Here is a 19,945-nt window from a genome sequence, read left to right on the forward strand (position 1 = left end):
CTAAATATGAAAGGCTTGTATCTCATATACTGCAACAAGTGCATATCCCTGGCGCTGCACACATCAACATACCTACAATTTGTATTTCTTGTGTAGTGCCCAGGTAGCTTCTTTCCCACTGTGAGTAGATGGGCTTGTTGGAGTACCTAAAAAGAAAAAACAACAACAACGCACATATTTAATTACAGAGCAGAAGAGAGGGAAATGTAAATGGGTAACGTTCAGGGGTTTTTGTGGGTAAGTGTGGGGCAGATTTCAACTGCTCTGCTCTTTGTATGTTATAAATGCACTTCCCAATTTAAGACCTATCCAAATATTCTTAAGAGTAATTTAATCTGAAGGAACGTTACCACAATGACCTCTTTCTTTCGTAGTCAGATTTCTGTGTGTCAAAGCACTCAGAAACAACTGTGAAAGGAAGAAGTTTCAAACTTGCTCATGGGCAACACAGATGTGACTTACATAAAGGTTTGCATCTGAAATTTCATTTCTTAAATTTCTGTTCATGTTTTCATAATGCTGTATGAATTTACATGTGGAATATATTTTTAAAATATATTAAAAAAGGTAGAGTATTTTTATGGGTACAATGCAATCCTTGCCTCACAGAACTGACCTTGTTGGTCAGCCCTGTTTTGCTACAAGACCATGTATGATTTGTGTCTGTTAACGCTCATATACTGAATTCTGGTTTATATTTTGCCACTAAGCAATTTGTAGGAAAACTGTAGCCATTCAGAAATTGCTTCAGAGGCAGCATAGCTGTTTGGACAGTGAGAATCATCGCAGTAGACAGGGAGAGCAGTCCCATCCACCAGGAGCGTGAGTTGGAGACATGAACCAGGAGAAAGATGGGGGTCAGACTTCAGGGCAGCAGAACTAGGTAAATACCAGTGCTCCACAGGTAACACCCTCTGGCAAGTTGCTCACAGATCTGGGCAGGTGATTGAGAGTGAATGAGTTAAAGCATTTAAAGGAGTCCCCATCCCTTAGCAGGAAGCTATTATCCTTCAGCTGAGGAACAGTAGCTGTGTGTGTTCTTCTCTATTGTGGCATTAAGGACAATGGGTTGGTTTAAATCACCTTAAAGCATGCTATTTTGATATCTGGCTTCTGCAGGAGCAAGCCCAGAATTTGCATCTGGTTTTCAAGGAAATATAAACTATTATAAAGTTTTTCCAGGCCTTATTTCAGAGATGTCCCACTGCTTCTCATAAACACTTCAGCTGGTTGGTCCTGTTTGGAGCACTATGCCTCAAAGTTGAGGCTTTCAAATGCAGGATGTTTTGAATAAACCTGACAGGCCTAGCTAGACAATTTTTTTTTTTTTTAGTGGAATTTTTTATTCTTGTGTTACTCTAATATAGTTGAAGGGCTTTCATAAGAACTTAGCAAAAATATAAATTAATAATTTCATTTTGGAACAGAATGAAAAAACTACCCTGAATTTGGTAACGTTTTCTAGTGAGAAGCATATGAAAACAAGAGTTTAGAATAGAAATTTTTGCAGAATTATCATAAACTGTAGCATTCCGTGTCACTGTTTTTAGTAGGAAGGAACCATTTATTTTTTCACATTCTGAGTTTTGTAGTTGTAAAATTAGTGGGTTTTTTCTTTATCTCTCATTAATTAATTACTTTGCCAGTGGCAAATCATATCCAAACTCCTTTGCACAGCCATGGACCCATACAATGACTTACTGTTTGGTTTTTCTATCTCCTAATCGTTAATTGAATGGCATCCTAATGAACATATATCTCAGGAAGACTAACTATATAGTCAGGAAGTCTTTTCCAGGACTGTCTTACTGAATTTGACATCTGTAGGTATGAAGAGAAGAAAACAAGGTCCTTGTAGGGCAAATAAAGACCATGAGATGTCCAAATAAATCATATCCATTAATCCATCTAATGGATATACTTCTGGTTTTGCTGTCCACAGAGAGAGAAAGAGAGATTATAAACATCTCACAGGCTGCCGCAGCTAAAAGTGAGAAATCTGTTCTTTTTGGCTCCTGCTGAGAATTATTGAATAAAATTTATACTTGAAAATAAAGAAGATGTACTTTTCTAGATAGATTTCTCTTGGAGTAGTGGGATCTCAGCTTCCTATCCTGTGAGACGGAATAAAACAGCATATTGAATAAGCCGGCAGATGATTTTGCAAGACAGAGCTGTACAAAACATTAAGACCAGTCTGTAATAAAGGGTTGAGTCTTAGCATTTGAAGAAGTGAAGAGCCTGATTGTTGGAAAGACTTGTAGAAATCATTGTCTGGGGAGACTCACTTGTGTGACAGGTCAGGCGTGAGTTGATTAGTCTTTATTGGGTGACAGGGTGAGTTATATAACTCAGGCAAAAAGGAGAGGAGAGGACTGAACAACATGTTTCTTTTACTTCCCAGTAAATCACCTACAAGCTGTGCTGTGTTTGTCTCAGTTACTACCATGTCCAGTGACTTCTGTGTTGCTGCCTTCTCCTTGTTCTTGGTGAGGCACTGGGCTTTGCCTAAAAGAGATGTGTTGACATTTGGAAGGAGCCTTTCTCCCATCCTGCTCTTCCTTGCTGAGATGAGGGAGGGCAAGGGTGGGCGTACTCACCAGTCTGCAGCTGGAGGAGCAGCACGTTTCCAGTATCAGTCCCATGCAAGTATTGTTATTTTTCCTGTCATGTTTGTTGGGGTACAGTTTTTCGTTTATTTTTCTTGCAGAAAGGCAGGAAAACCAATCTGGAAAAAATACCCCTCACATGTCATCAGTAATTACTTGGCCGTTGTGCCAGGCATTGGCTTGCTGACAGTTTCAAGGCGGAGAGTGGGTGAGACCCAGCTGCAGCCAACAAGAAGAGGGAAAGAGATCTTAATCTGACTTGGGCTTCACTCGCCCTCCCTTCTTTTCCCCTCCATCTTTCTCCTCCTTGGGGAGCCACAGCTATTACTTCACACAATGAGCTCTCCCCATACTTCACAGGACTGCCGGTCCCGGGCCTGTGCAGCTTTCTGTCCACCTTTTTCCACTCATTAAGTGTAACATCTAAGGAAACTATTTACCCTTGGGAGGGAAATGCCTCCTGGGAACAGAGGCCTTGCCCCATCCTCAGGAAAAAAGAGAAGTAGCTGTCTAAAGAGTATGTGACAGCGACAGGCTCACAATTCTGCAGAAGGTTTTCAACATGTATTTTTAGATTTGGGCTGGTGTTGAAATGAAATCCATAATCTAGGGTGTATCTTAAAAATTACCTAGGTCATTGCCTGGAAAGGATGACTAGTGTTCATACAACAGCTCAATATGCCAACCTCAAAATATTATTTGGTACAGAAACTAAAAATGCCTAGTATTGCTCAGGTGAGAGAACTGGGGTGTGTGGGGGGTAGTGTGATTTGTGCAGATTCAGCAGACAAGACTCTTCCCCCCACCCTGACAGCATTGGAGAAATGCCCAAACTGAGGTTTGCAAAAGGATAACATGATGTGTGACAAGAGGCTCACTGTGGGTACAGGGCAGGCCTGTGAACTGACCTTGTGCTACTGGCTCAGGCAATTGGTGGCTTTCAACATAGTCAGGCTGTGAGATATTTGACATTTTCGGTATTTTTTTTAAATTATCATCCTCATTCAAAGAGATACCAGGATCTAGTATCTTTAGCTGTAGTGTTAGTCGACTGCCCAATTCTTCTTTGCTGTGACTTCAGTTGTCAGGTTGTGGTGCTGAATGCTGCCTACACAAAGTGAAAGTGCAGGTGCTGCAATAATCCTGCATATAGTAGAAACTAATGTCATGCCCACGGCCCCAGAAATCTGACAGGGGCAGTAAAAACAACAGTCAGTGCATATAAGCAGTGAGTACAGGCTGTAAGGCTGCAAATTCATACTCTTTTCCTTCTCCTTAGCTGATCATACAGCAAACCTGTTCCAGAAAGCTGCACAGTATGCTAAGAGAAGCAGGCCCCTGTCACCCCAAGTGCCTTACAAGTGCAGGATAAGACCTGATCCTGGCACAAGTTTTTATTGATCTTTCCCCTCCTCGCCTTGTTTGGCACAGCTGTGAGAAGATACACTGATGTAGTGCTGAATCGCTGCTCCCATCCTCTTCCTCCTCCTCACCCCAGTCTTTCACTCCCACAGACTCCTACACAGCAGAAAACTTCTCTCAGTACCTCATACTGATGACAAAATCCCTACTGGCTATTACAGAGCATGTTCTCAGAGAATAAGGTACCAAAAAAGTTTACCAAGATATTAAATGTTTACCTGATATTAACACACAGATTGTATTTTCACTTCTTCAGTCAACTGGATGACATCTTGCTGACTGAATTCCTGCAAATTAAGAGGCTATGTTCAAACTGTGTCCTCTGAAACATCTTCCCACATTAACATTTTTTCTCTTCATTGCTCACAGAGATTTCCCTTAAATTAATGGTTTATTGATGGGAGGTTTGTTGATGTCATTACTGTTTTCAGTTTAAAAAAAAAGAATAATTTCTGTTTTGAGGAAAAGAAATCTAAATAGTTCAGGGAAATTTACAAGGAGATCCAAGAACACTTGAAAACATCACTTCATTGCCACTTTTTAATGTGACAGAAATGAGAGCATGTTTCTTTATGTTGTGTGCTGCAAGCCCCACTAAAACTGAGCAGCCTTCTTCTGCCTGGCTATACCACCACCACCATGTACTAGTACTTGCCAACATGGATTTAATTTGGACTAAACAGCTTAAAGAACAAGAATTCTTTAAGGTATCTTCTGATAAGAAGATACTCTCTACTCTGTGCAAGATATGTCTGGGTTCAGCAAAGAGGAGATCTAGGGAGCCAGCATCGTTAACCTGTGAGTTATGTCTGTGTAGACATAATCAATAAAGCTAAGCTAGGTACTTTACTATTGATTGGAATTGCTTTGATTTAAGAATCTGATATTAACCAGTGATAAAACATGCTGCACTCTTTGTCTGGGTGTTTTAAAAGTACTTCTTTTAAAAAGTAAATAATCAAATACTTTTTTGTGGGTTACCAGGTCTTCATGTGCTCTGTGCAGTGTTGTGTTTCAGCCATGTAGGAAAAATCACAAGGCTGAGTGAATATTAACATGGGAAAAACCTTTTAGACTCACAGGAAGGGAGGTGGAAATTTGTAACTGGTACAAGTTACAAGGGGAATCAAATAAATCTGTTAGCTTTTAAGCAAGTGATGTAGCTGATAATGTAGATCTGTTGCTATCAAACTGCTATCAGTATCATGTCAGTACCTATCTGTCTCAGTATTTATAACCTGTTAACAACAGGGAAGTGATGTGGTCTGATGACCTGAGGACAGGACTTGGAGCCAAGAGGAAGTGGGGAAAGGAAGCTGCACAGAAGAGCAACTTCTCTGAACAGGATGTCTGATCTTGCTGCAGCCCAAATTTTGTCATATTTTCCTTGGATTTCAGTATATCTTGGAGTGTTGTTCTCCTGATTCATTAGGCATGTTTACAAACTAGAAAATTACATGGCTGACCATGGTATTAATTGGTCATAACCACACTTTGGCTGGTCACTTCATCATGGTCACCTGGCATCCCACTAAGTGCAGTTGCCTCCCTTGGCAGAGCACTAAGTCAGGTCACAAAGTCACTTTCATTGCAACTCTTCAAAGTCCTGTTTTAGCAAAACAGCTTTCCAATATGAATATGGAAGCATTCTGGTCCACCTCAGGTTATCTTGAGAGATCCACTTGTATCTCTGAAAGTGAAAACTCTGGTGTTTTCCTCTTGTCTATACTTTTCCTGAAAGTTTCAGAGAAATATGGGCTATGGGGAGAGGGGACTTAGCTGTATCTGAATTAGTAAAACAAATTTCCATTGAAACACCCTTTTTCTCTACAGGTTTTATTCAAATAAGTAGAAAGTCAAAGCTGTCTCCTTCAACACTTTGCAAAAAGCTGTACAGGTCAAGCAAGCTCTAGGTAGACAAGGCAACAGCAAAGGCAGAAGAGTGACCGTATATGCAATGTTTTCTTTGCCTGCACTGGACCTGAACACCAAACTGGAAGCGTTTGCTGCTTTTCTATCCTAGAGAGTGTTTCATGTCTAAAGGGTAGTGGCAGCAAAGAGGAGCCCTTGCAGAAGCAAAAAGACTAGCCAAAATCTTCAAGGCTCCTCTTTCCTGTTCTAGATGTAACCCTTCCCCCTTTCCTGCCTCCTATAACAGGAATGGGCCTGCTTTGCCTTCTGTTTTAGAGAAGCAAAATTGAATGATTCTGATAAATATTGAGTTGGCTCTGTATACCTACATCTAGTGTGAGAGATGCTACCTTATTGTGGCTTTTCAATATTTAAAGGGTGTTATAAGGAAGATAGGGACAAACTTTTTAGGAGGGACTGTTGCAAAGGACAAGGGGTAATGGTTTTAAGCTGAAATGATTCTATGATTCTATGATTCTATGAAAGAGGGTAGATTTAGACTAGATATGGAGAGAACATTTTTCATAGTGAAGGCAGTGAAACACTGGAACAGGTTACCCAGAGAAGTGATAGAAACATTCAAGGTCAGGTTGGATGGGGCTCTGAGCAACCTGGTTTAGGCGAAGATGTCCCTGCTCACTGCAGGGGGTTTGGACCAGATGCCCTTCAAAGGTCACTTCCAACCCAAACCATCCTATAATTTAATGATAAATTATGTACGTTCCTACTGAGTATTATGATGTTATATCCCTTCACAGCAGTGGGGGTCTGGGCATACTGGCTTTAATTAATTTATTGGCAGTGTACAGCGGTACAAATGGCAGAAGAAACAGCCTCAGGAAAAAGAGAGTCAAGCAGTGGGGATGAGGGTGTGGTATGGGATTAGGCTTAGGTTTGGCCATCCTAGTGTTTGGGTTGTTTGAAGAGTTTGTGCCTTCAGTGTACACAGAACTTTAAAGAAGCAATGTATGAAAAAGTTCCTTTGGCCAGAGTTTGTGTCAGGTGAGGGAGAAGCTGGACAAATAGATTGTGGAAGGTTGTTCCTATCTGCTACAAAGAGCAGCATGGAAGAAGGTGCGGATATGTTTATGAGATAAGAATGAGAAAGGAGTATTATGTGAAGGACGATTGATGTCACAATGAAAATATTTGTACTGATGTTGTTAACAGATGTAGGAAAATGTGAATATTTTTTATTGTCCTTTAATTTGAATTCCTGTTGTTTTCTTTACAGTGCCAATAAATTCTTAGCTCTCCTTGTCCTCATACGATGTGGGATTCTCACAGAAGAGATGCTTTGCGCTACATCTCATTTTTATGCTGCGGTGTTTGTTACACCGGAATGTGTTTCTGGCTGCTTGCCAGACATGGATGGAAAGAGGCAAAGAAACCCTTTTTAGAGGAGTGAGGGTTAGGACAAGGACTGGGGCTGGAAAGCATGGGCATGGAACATTCCTTGCTACAATTTTTTGTGAATTTGTAAACAAAATGGGGTTCCTAATTAAAGCAACCACTAAACCGTTTAACTTGCATAACTAAAACTAACTCAATAGATTAGGCCAGGTCTCACTGACCCTGGCAGAGTGACAGGGCTTGTATTTTGTGTGGAAGAAATGTTCAATAATTTCTCCAGAGCATTATATGCAAATAGGCTTTTCTTTAACAGCAGGCATGCATGTCTTCTCCTTCCACCTTCCTGCTTATTTTATCAGTCAGCAGATCTTAGCTAGACAATATGAGAAATCACTGCCTTCTCTTCATCTTTTTGTTCCTGTATGTCAAAAACACCACACAAAACAAACAAAAAAAACCCCAAAGGATCAAACATTTATACAAAAATTGGACCATATTTCTCTATAACGGATGCCAACCTTGCCATATGCTACCTCTAATTTAGGATGCTAAGTGGAAACTCTTTCTGGTGTATACACTGTGAGCAACTGAAGTTTCTTTCACTATTATTTCAAGCATTTGGTGCTCATGCCCCTTCAGAGGCAAGATTCTGGGTGGACCCATGCCCGCATTCTATGTGTCGTGTTTGAAAGACTTTTCAGCCCTTAGTGGTCTGAATTAAATATCAGTAACTTTAAAACCTAGAAATGACAAGCAAAATTGACAACAAATAACCATCATGTTGCTGCTGAGCTTGGCAACCCATCTTTGTCCTTTGTGTGTTATGGACTTTAGTAACACTACATGGAGCAAATGTAGCACTTCCAGGCAAGCACCTCAAAAACACATTTTAAGCACCACAATTAACACCTTTCGAACAGTAAGAATTTCTATATGCTTTTTTCATTGGTGGAGACCCAGAGACCCTATGGAAGTTCTCCAAAGCACTACATGTTCCATTTAAGATCTTAGTTCCCTTAGCTCTGTAACTATGCTGATAAGGATAGGGAAAGGATTAATGAAAGGACAGAGAGAAAAGAAGACAGACAGAACCATAAGGGCAAGCTTTTACTTACTTCCCTAACAAGTGAAGATAAAACATGGAAGAAAAGGAGTGAGATATCAATTAAGGGAAGTGATAGACTACTTGTAATAGGTATCAGTTAGTGACACACTGGTTTGTTCATTTGTTGTTTTTTTATCTGTTATATTTCTAAGGTGAATTCCTAGGTTCTCTTTGTTTCACAGAAGAACTGAATGCCAGATACTACCAGTACATATATGCTGAACTTCAAGCCTGTGAGGTTAGTCTCACTGAAATCAGAGAATTCCTTGTGGTGTTTAAGACTAAGCATGACTACATCCTCTTTTGAGGGTAGTATAGAAAGGAAAAGCTGGCAGATGGATACTGCACTTTTCCCATATGTCTAACACTCCTAGTTTAAATTGGGAGGAAAGAAGATTTACTGACTGAAGAATCTCCTGTTCAGACCTCTGACATGAGAAATGCCCTACAGGATCAGAACATGGTCTGTGTCCACAGTCTGCCTCCAATGGGAAAACAGAAGATGATGCTTGGAGAAAGGCCTGCAAGACCAGCTGTATTCTGTGGTGTTTTTCCCTTACACTTCTCAATGACCATGGTTGTTGTATGTCTGGGGGCATATCCCTGACTGTTTCCTTCATAACCTGTTATAGTGCTGTTTCCTGTGAACTTGCCTAGCCCCTTCTCAAACCTTCTGCCACTGCCTTCCTCCACTGCCTCCTGTGGCAGCAAACTCCCAAAGTTTACTACATGCTGAACAATGAAATATTTTACCTGCTTTAAACCCATATTCTAATAGTTTGGATATACTTACTCTCATTCTGCTACTGCAGAACTGGTGATTAACAATTTCACCTTCGTCTCATGCACCATAACCACTGTCTTCATGAAGATCTCAGTCACATCTCTCGCAGCCTTCTCCTCTCCATCCAGAAGAGATGCAATCTATTAGGCCTAGTCTTCAAAAGAATTTTGTAACAATATAAGAAGTGAATACGAATTATTATGGTGATGAAGACATTGCTTAAATGTCTGTGACCCAAGCCTGCAGTCCTCTGAAGGTAATACCAGGAAGTAAGAGGACTGTCCGGGCCAATTGTTTTCTGCTAGAGTTCACAGTAGCTGCTGGTTCCTAAAGAGAAATTATTTTCACAGTTGCTCTGTACTGATTTTTGCATGTAGAGCACAGTCAGTGCAAAGTCTGCTTCTCTGTGCTTCAAGCAGGCCTTCACATTAAAAATAGAATAAATTTGAAATTCTAGTTAAGGAAGTATGTTAGTTCAAAAGGAGATTTTAGAGATTTCATGTCAAACTCATAGTTGATATCACTGAGCACAGCTCTTGTCCTAATTTCCCCAGTTTGCAGTAGTTGAAGGCCTTCAACATATTTGTATGGAGTTAAAAGGCTATAATTACATAGCTTATGCCCTCAGCTAGGCTAAACTTCAGATCAACCAGAGAATAATTTACTGACACGAAGGCTAGTGGTGTCTTGGTTTTTTGATCATACTTTAAAATCCTATTAGCCCTCAACTTAAGAAACAGATTTCTCTACCCTCTCTCTCTCTTCAAGTGCAGGACCCTCAAGTAGTCCTGTTTTCTGCAAACAAGACAAAACAAGGAAATGAGCTATCATCCCTGCCTTTTAATGAAGCACGTCCGCTGTCCTCTTGACAGGTAAATCTTGTGAATGCGCTCACCAGGGCTGTGATGTTATTGTCTCACATTCCTCTTGTAACAGCATGTGATCACAAGTGAATTTGAGATCCTTTGGAGCAGCACAATGAAGACCCTGTTTGCTTGCTACTGTACTGTCAGAGAGAATATTTTACCACCTGATAGCACTGCATAGATTAGGCTTCAGAGGATGTCCATTCCTAACTAAAACAATAGTTATCTACATCTTTTTTATTGAAGGTTTCTCCTTGCATTCGGTACCTGAGTCCCTTCTAATCAAGAAGGCATTGTATTGGTGCTGCATGTATAACCAGGAAGGAGAATGGGTTGTGGATTAGCTTTGCTTTCATCTCTTACACTTTTTAGAGGACTAGCAGGCTAAATTAGGGTGAGGATGAATACTAAAGGCTTTGAAGTACTTGTTAGTAAACAGAATTTTGAGGTATCCGTCCCTCACCAGAAAATGTTATGCCTTTCACTAACATAACTCCTGAAATAAATCTATTGTTTTTCATTACCTAGGCATTTCTTGAGATATTGTAAAAAGGAATTTATTTCAATGAGAGAGGAGTTATCAATGTTGTATGCATGCAGAGACAAATGAGTTCCCTGAAATGTCATACGGAAAATGTTCTTTCAATTGTGAAATACATTTTGTGCCTTTCTCCCCCCCCCCCCCCCCCCCCCCCCGTTTTTTTTTAATGTAACTTTCTTTCATTTACATAGTTTAGTTCTTAAAAACATAAATATGTCCATAGCAGTGGCTGTTCCAGGTCAGTCCAAGGTCTGCTTAGCACAGTATCCCATTTTTGGACGTGGCCAAGAGCAGATGCCTAAGGGGAACTATAAGAACTGGGCAGGCATATATCTTATTTTCCTGAATGCCCTCCCAGCCTTCAAATATCTGAAGGTCTGGGATTTCCTGAGCTAGACATAGTTTCTCTGTAGGTAGTAACCCTTTATGAATTTCTCTTCCTCTGACTTTCTCAGGCTTCCCTAGAACTTGTGTAAGTGGCTTCCATCCAGAAAATCCTTGCAACTTCAATATATTTGAAGAGTTCATTGGCTCAAAAATTTATCTGCTTTTCCACCAGTTATATCAATTGGCTTAATAATATAAGGTTATTAAATCTCTCTGCAAACTCTGTCTGTCTCACAGCTTAATTGCTGTGATGACAGCATTGCCACTACAAATTAGACTATATATGCAAACGTCTTTCCTATTGGTATTTAAAGCTGTTTATACAACCTATTTTATAAGTGAAGAACATTCACACTGTCCAGTTTCAGGCATCTAATTAAGGTTTCTTTCTTGCTAGATGAGGTCCTTAGACTTCCTTTATAGTCAGGGAGAGAGGTTCTCATACAGCATTCTGGAAATTAGAAATGTAATGCTGTGCTCTTAATTGTCTTCTGGAGCAGCAAGTCTACTTCTGCAAAAGGAATTTATGGAGAGTAGCTGAAGGACTTCAGGTTGCTTGGTGTGAATGCTTCTACACATGGCATGAAGATAAAATGGCTTGACTAAAAATGAACTATGTTTTCCAGTCGCAAGTGGAGAGACAATTTTAAATAAGCAGAAGGGTCTAAAAAGGAGTAAACCAAGATTAATATTGTTGTGCTTATAAAATATAAAATTAAACTCCTGGAGAACTCAAGAGATCAAAATCTTGTTTTGATAAGTGTTATGCTTAGAGCCACTACATAAAGTAACACAGGGAAGAGACTTGTGTATAAATTCCAAAGACTAGTGTATTTTTTGCTATCTTCCCTACAGCATTCACAGATTAAGGAGGTAAGAAGAAATGTTTATAGTTTATAGAGGGAATATTTTTTTTATTAGGACAAAGTTCAAAACACAGGCAATCTTTCAGACATCCAAAACTTCCAAGATATACACCTTATGCACCTGGCATCTTTTTTTGTTTTCTGGCTATATTAATTGGTCTGTTTATTGGCCTGTTTTTAGTAGAGACACCATTTATCCCTACTGTTTTAATTTCTCCAGCCATTTTCCCTCTCACCTGCCTGTTTCCTAATTATCACACCATCTCCCTAATGCCTAGCCTTTGTCAGGGGCTGGATGCTGAAAAAGGCCCCAAGACTGTGTTGCATGGGGAAAAGGAAATCTGCTTCATCAGAAACCTCTGAAGCTTAATTAATATTCCTTGAGCATCCAGAGATAATTTGCATCTCAGGCTGAGGCTAAGGTAGGTGTCTAAACTGAGGGAGTGAAATCTCCCCTTTGCTACAAGGAAACCTCGAGTAGATAACTCTCTGTAGATGACTAAATTTTTATTAGATGATTCCTACCCTTTAAGAGCAGGCAGGTACCTGTCCTCAGTGACCCTGGAAGTCTGTAGTAGTCTTATGTTTTTCTTTGTTCCTTAGTAAAAAATTTTGAAGCTAAATGTCTAATTAGCCCCAACAGAATTAGGTATCCAAACCTGAACTTTGAATTTTTATAGGAAATGTTGAAAATTCATCCATTAAGAAAATACGTAATTACTCTTTAGATAAAATTACTTGATAAATAGAGTTAGGGGTACTTGACAAAACTGTCTAGTCCTTCTAGAGCATATTTCAATACAGTTTTATAATAAGTAGTTGCATCAAAACGATTAATTAATTCAGTGCTGTTAAAACTGTATCCCTTGGGGGCAGTCATATACCAACATTCTCTTTTATACAGAAATAATAAGAAATATCTGCATATACTAGGAAGGCTTTTTGAGAAAACAGCTGCATGGAATAGATGCCAATGAATCTTGTTCAAAGCAACATCAAGATTTCTAATTGTTATTTAGAATACCTTCTTGGTTAATCTCTGATTAACTGATGAAATTAAACATCTACACAGTGGGAACCAGTCTTTCTTCTTAACTTATAAAGACCATAATTTTCAAATCTGAAAGTTTGATAGTTAGATTATCTTTTAGAAGTTGACATCTGCACTTCAAAGCTTATATTTGTACACCTTTTTAAACAGAAGTAGTGCCTGTATAGGTATTTTAAGGAGAATTTGAAACTCTAGGGTTTGAAAAAGCAACCAAACTCATGGATGTATTACTAAAAATTATATTCCATTTTCTGTTCAACTTGGGGGAGAATTTTTGGTGCTACTTTTTCCTTAGTTGCTCGTTCTCTAAATGCACTCATGATTTGAGCTCAGGGATGATGAAGGATAATCCTTTTCTGGGACAAACCTGCTGGTCTGCGACACATATTATTAATCTCAGATTTCAAAAGACAGGAACTGCTGGTGGTGATGAATAAACAGTGAATGTAATAGCAAATGTACAGTCATACTTTCATTCAAACTAATGTATTGCTCTCAGCTTGGAATATTTTTCTTCGAAAACCAGAAATTATACTAATAACTTCTGATATATTCTGATAGTAACATTTATTTTTACTAAAAGGAAGCTGTATTACTGATTACTATTGCTATCACTATTAACACAGGAAGAAGGCCTCAGGAGGTTAAAGCTATAATTTTGTATAAACTTGATTGGGCACCTTCTGAGCCTTTTAAAAAAAAAACAAACCTGAAGTGAAGAACTCCACACTTCAGATCAGACTTCTTGCTGGAGCGTAAATGGAACAAGTTTTATACTCTCTTGGAAGCACAAATTCATTTTCCTGTTATTCTGTGGCTAAATTGTCACCTGAGTCAGGAGAGAAATTATTTCTAAGATGGAAATACAGCTGAAATTGTTGATAATCAAGATGTTCAGCTGTTTTACTGTGGCTGGCAGCCAAGGACTAAAAGACCTCTACAGGAAAAAAAAAAAAAAAAAAAAAAAAAAAAAAGTTAGCAAACCTGCATAAGCCAGAGATAAGAAAGAAGAAAGTTTCCAAAGACCTTATCATGTGCTAAAACTTGACTATTTTGTCACAGAATATACTGTCCAGAATTTCTTTCCATGAACTGTAAGGCTTTTTGTAGAATGGAAGCCAGGACTGGTTTCTTTAGGAGGTATTCATGTAACCCACTTTCAAGCATCTGCTCTGCATGGCCCTTAGAAGGAATATGTTATATAGGAAGCCCAGGGAGGCTGTCATCTACAATGTAATTCAAGACCTGAAGTATTTTACATATACACACATAGGTCCCTGTAAATTTGGTCTGGTATGTTGGCCTTACTAGAAAATATAATAGCTAGAAACATACTTACCCTGGAGCAAAAATTCTGATTGTGTACATGAGAGGAAATTTGGACATTTTTAATTACATTTTGAAAAACAAAATTAATATTAGTCAAGTCCTTATTTTTATTGTACAATATTGATAACATAAAATATTAAACAGCTTGATGAAGTGTCTGAACAGAAAGGCATAAAAATTCTCATCAGATCAAAGTACTTCACTTTTTAAAAATTCAGTTTGGCATTCTTGTGAAATGCTTTATAGACGTAAATCCATATATTCTGTCACAAGTGATAGTTAATTTCTAAACAGCTGTTGATAAAAGTTACTGGCACATATCATTTTTAATGAAGCACAGAATACAGCATAATTCATTAAAAAGTGTTGGTAATTCTTTATAGATAAATTAAATAATGCAGATAGTGTGATAATGAAATGAACAGCAAATGCCAGGGTCTTGAAAGATACCTGAACTGCCTCCGAACAGAAGGCAACTTCATGCTGAAAAAAACTAGGAAGGGATTTTCCCTTGGGTATATTGCTCTATGGCTGGATCATTCATGGTGTCTTAAATTGTACACAAACTGTAATATTTGTCTGTTATGAGCACTACCATGCTGGGTTAGCTAGACTATTTATTTGATTTAGTTTGTCTCTACTGCAAATTACAAATGCATTTGGTGATGCATTATCCAACTTGCTCTTATAATACTTTGCACATTAGCAAAATCCTAATCTATATTAAGGAAATCCTCCTACACCAGACATAAGAGACACTGGCATACAACTTGTTCATCATATGAACTGTTCATGTAGCATTTTAAAATGGTGTTGTCAACCTTACACCTTCATATTTTTAAGCGAGATGACCTTCCTTCATACAGCAAAACCCCACATACATGAATTTTAAGACACTGTAAAATAAGATCCTTCAGAGTAATCATCCTTCAGATCATCAAAAATAAGCTGTAAGAGGCCAGGCATTTATAGTCTTAATAGAATCATAGAATCATAGAATGGTTAATGTTGGAAGAGACCTTAAAGATCATCAAGTTCCAACCTCCCTGCTATGAGCAGGGACACCTCATACTAGACCAGGCTGCACAAGCCTCATTCAAACTGGCCTTAAACACCTCCAGGGAGGGGGCATCTACATCTCCCTAAGCAACCTATTCCAGCACCTTACTACCCTCATGGTGAAGAATTTCTTCCTGATGTCTAACCTAAATCTACCCTCTCTCTATTTAAAAGCATTATCCCTTGTCCTATCACTGCCCTGTCTGGTGAAAAGCCCCTCCCCAGCATTCCTGTAGCCCCTTCAGGCACTGGAAGACCACTATAAATTCCAGACTGAATAGCCCTGACTCCCCTAGCCTGTCTTCATAGCAGAGGTGCTCCAGCCCTCTGATTATCTTTGTGGCCCTTCTCTAAACCCTCTCCAACAGCTCCATGTCTTTCCTGTGTTGAGAGCAGGGTTGCATCAACCCAGGTGCAGGACCTTGCACTTGGCCTTGTTGAACTTCAGGATGTTGGCATGGACCCACCTCTCCAGCCTGTCAGGGTCCCTCTGGATGGTATAACTTCCCTCTAGGGTGTCAACCACACCACACAGCTTGGTATCATCAGCAGACTTTCTAAGGATGCACTCAATCCCACTGTCCATGTCTCCAACAAAGGTGTTACACAGCACTGGTCCCAGTACTGACCCCTGAGGGACACCACTCGTCACTTCCCTCCACTCGGACACTGAACCATTGACCACAACTCTCTGGGTGCAGCCATCCAGCCAATTTCTTATCCACCAAGTGGGCCATCTGTCAAATCTATGTCTTGTCAGTTTGCAGACCAGGATGTCATGTGGGACAGTGTCAAATGCCTTGCACAAATCCAGGTAGATGACGTCAGTTGCTCTGCCATTATCCACCATCTCTGTAGCCTTGTCATAGAAGGCCACCAGATTGGTCAGGCATGACTTGCCCTCAGTGAAGCCATGGTGGCTGTCACCAATAACCTCCTTATTTTCCATGTGCCTTAGCAGATTTTACAAGAGGATCTGTTCCATGATTTTGCTGGGCACAGAGGGGAGACTTACTGGCCTGTAGTTCCCCTGGGTCTTCCTTTTTCCCCTTTTTAAAAATAGGGCCTATGTTCCCTTTTTTCCAAAAGGAGAGTCCTATGATATTTGTGTATTTTAGTGGTATATATTCAGAAAAATTCCTGATTTTGGACAGTTCAACTCATAAGTAGGACCTTGAAAATTTTATACATTTTAACAGAGAAAAAATTGAGAAAGTCCCAGGGAAGAAGATGTATCAGAAGAGCTGTGAGGACTGGACTCAGCACCATTAGCAGCATATATCTCTGGTTGTGTGAGCTGCGAGTGGCTGCAAGACTCTGCAAGCTCATCACCACTGCAGACTCTCCTGCCCCTGATAACCTCACAGCTGCTTAAATGTAGCTTGTTTTGTCTTGATGATGTCAAAGCATTAGAGGGCCAGTCACATCCTGGGCCACATCAAAAGAATCGTGGCCAGCAGTTCGAGGGAGGTGATTCTCTCTCTGTACTCCACTCTCGTAGGATTCCACCTGAAGTACAGTGTCCAGTTCTGGAGCTCTCAACATGGGAGGAACATGGACCTGTTGGAGTTAGTCCAGAGAAGGGCCACAGAAATGATCCAAGGGCTGGAGCACCTCTCCTACAAAGACAGGCTGAGAGAGCTGGGGTTGTTCAGCCTGGAGATGAGAAGGCTCTGGGGAGACCTTGTAGCAGCCTTCCAGTACCTGAAGGGGCTACAGGAAAGCTGGGGAGGGACTGTTTACAAGGGCATGTAGTGACAGGATAAGGGGCAATGGTCTTAAAGTAGAGCAGAGTAGATTTAGATTAGCTATCAGAAGAAGTTCTTTACTATGAGGGTGGTGAAGCTCTGGAACAGGTTGCCCAGAGATGTGGTGGAGGCCCCACCCTTGGAGACATTCAAGGTCAGGCTTCACAAGGCTCTAAGCAACCTGATGGAGTTAAAAAGGTCTCTGTGCACTGCAGGGGGGCTGGATTAGATGACCTTTACAGGTCCTTTCCAACCCCACACATTCTGTGACTTTATTATTCATTTTTTTTATAGAGTACGTAGCACGCCATTAAAATGTGCTTTTTAACATGCGTTTTAAGAAGGAAATGTTTTTATCCATCTATTTTAGGTCAAACTACTATATAATGTTTCTATTCAATGCTTTCAAATGAAAAAAAAAGTGTTAGTAGAATAAACCTTTATGTGTAATGGCAGGGGGTAAGAAAAGGAGAGGGTGGAAATCAATCTTTCCTGAAAACATAATACAGCCATAAAGGATACCCACTCTTGAGCACTGTTGGCTGCTTTATGATTTTTTTCTCAGTTCAAACAAAGCTGTATTCAAAACAAGGATAAACATATCAATGCTAATTTTATATAAGACTCTTCCTTGTATAGTAATTTCACCTATTCTATTCATATAGCAAAGAGCAGCATTTCTTTGATCTCTTCCTGCCATCTATGTTTTGCCATTTAGGGTACTTCTTAATGTCTTTTGTTCTGGTATATATTTTCTAAAAGTGATAGATCATTCTGTTTATAATCTACATAACTGTCTATATTTCTGCCAGATGTCAGCTACTGTTCTTTCCTGTTAAAGTTCTCAGGAATATATCACAGTAAATAACTCACTACCAAACAAAAAAAAAAGGGGGGGGAGATAATGTCTTGAGTTCCCATGTGAAAATCTCAGTATGAATGGGAAATATTTAAACTTCACTTGTAATTTTGTACTAAGAAAATAACAAAAAGAAGGTGACTTCCATGGGGTATGATATCTCCCAAGATGGTCACACTGGTATTATTATGTACATTAGCTGTTTTTTTATACTCAGGATCATGAGATGTAGTCTACATGCCTATTTGTTATTACTGGTTGGAGTGAGGGATGGTACTTTCATGACTGGTTTGATACTTGCTTACTTACCTACTTGCTTAGACATCCCTGCAGGGCATGATTGAGAGGTGCTTTTCTGCCAAGAGATTTCAGCTGCATCATCAGTCTTCTACACTCAGTGCTATCTTATGGTACCCAAATCTCTATTTTTGTCTTACCAAGTGTGGGAAAGGCAGTAAGATGCCTTTCTTTTTCTTGGGGTGAAACTAGGGGATGAATGACAAAAAGACTTCTGTGACTTCATCAGAAGGATCAGAGGAACATTTCCAAATTAAACAGTCCTCTGCTTATTTATTCTAACATTTGCTACTGTTTACCACAATATCATTCATTTCTTTTCAGCTTTTTATTAAATAAAACCAAAACCAAATAGAAAAAAAAATCCCTTTTCTATTACCTGTCCTCCCAAACCACAGAAATGGTGGCCCATTTCAAAAGGACAGAGATTCTGTGTATCAGACTGACACACAGATTGTCGTGGGACCATTGAACATGGTCCATTGTTTAAGTTTTTGCTAAAATTGTCTGCTTAGAACATGAATCTGATGCAGAATGCAGTGGCCTGTTTTTCCAAGTATTTGTGACTATCTGTGATCTGCACAAGCTGTTTACGGACTTCTAAAGGAAATTTGAAAGTTGGACAATCTCACATAGCCTACCTGTCTAGAAAGTCTTCCAGTATTATATTACCACAGGCTAGTTCACTGGGGGACCCTGTACTGTCAGAAAGGGAGAAGTTACCAAGGCCTTTTCTGTAAGAACCTCTCAGCTCATTGTGTCCTTTTCTTGCTTCCCATGATTTGCAATATTCAAACTTGATGGTATGTTGTGAAAACAGCATTTTTGAAAAGGTATAAAAAAATGTCAGTTCAGACTGCAAACAGGATGAGTAGTCCAGGCGGTGTGTGAGAGGCTTGGAGAATTTGGTGACTCTGCCAGTGTACGGTTTCTTCACCTCTTCTCAAAAATAAGGTAGTCCAAGCATCCTGACAAAGATAGAGTGGTTTTTCATTGGTTACCTCACACTCCACAGTGAAAGCTTGGTCTTCATTTGAATGGGGAAGGTAGGTAGCACAGCTGAAGCTAGAATGGTACATAACTTCATTTTCACTTCCTCATGGAAAGTTTGTGAATGCTGTTATTTATTTTGTTACTACAGTTCCCAGTATATCAACATCCTTCCACTTTTCTCAAGCACTGAATTTCACTTCACTTCAAAACAAAAAGTAATTTGATGACAAAAGCATTTAAGGAAAAAAAAAAAAAAGGAGCCCTTTTGCTTAGAAGCAGCCATCAGTCACAGGAGATGGTGTTACTGCCTTAGAAGTGCATAGTGGGATGAAGAAATGCCTGGAGGAATTTTGTAGCTTCAGATCATTATCTGCAAGTTCCTTAAAATTCCAAACCAAATTCTAATGGCAAACAACATAACCACTAAATCTTTCACCGTGCAGTTTTATACCCCTCATTCAGCCAACTCCAGTCTTCCAGCTGAAGGAAAGGGGACTTAATCTTCTACAGTAAAGTAGAGATTAGAAACCACTCTGGGAATGGAAGATCATTCAGCATTTCATACTTTCTGGAAAGGCTCATATCTACGGGCTGTGGTAGACTTAGGTTTGATGGATTAACACCTGCAGGGGTGAGCACCTGCGTCAGGGAAGCAGAAGATGTGTGCCTGCACCTCAGCCTTTCTTACTCATAGTACAACACAGTGGTGCTCATCAGCCTTCTCAGCTGTTTCAGATAAGATTCTAGAAATTGCAGTTTCCAAAG

The sequence above is a fragment of the Apus apus genome, chromosome 2 (genome assembly GCF_020740795.1).
Source record: "Apus apus isolate bApuApu2 chromosome 2, bApuApu2.pri.cur, whole genome shotgun sequence".
In the NCBI taxonomy this organism is placed as follows: Eukaryota; Metazoa; Chordata; class Aves; order Apodiformes; family Apodidae; genus Apus; species Apus apus.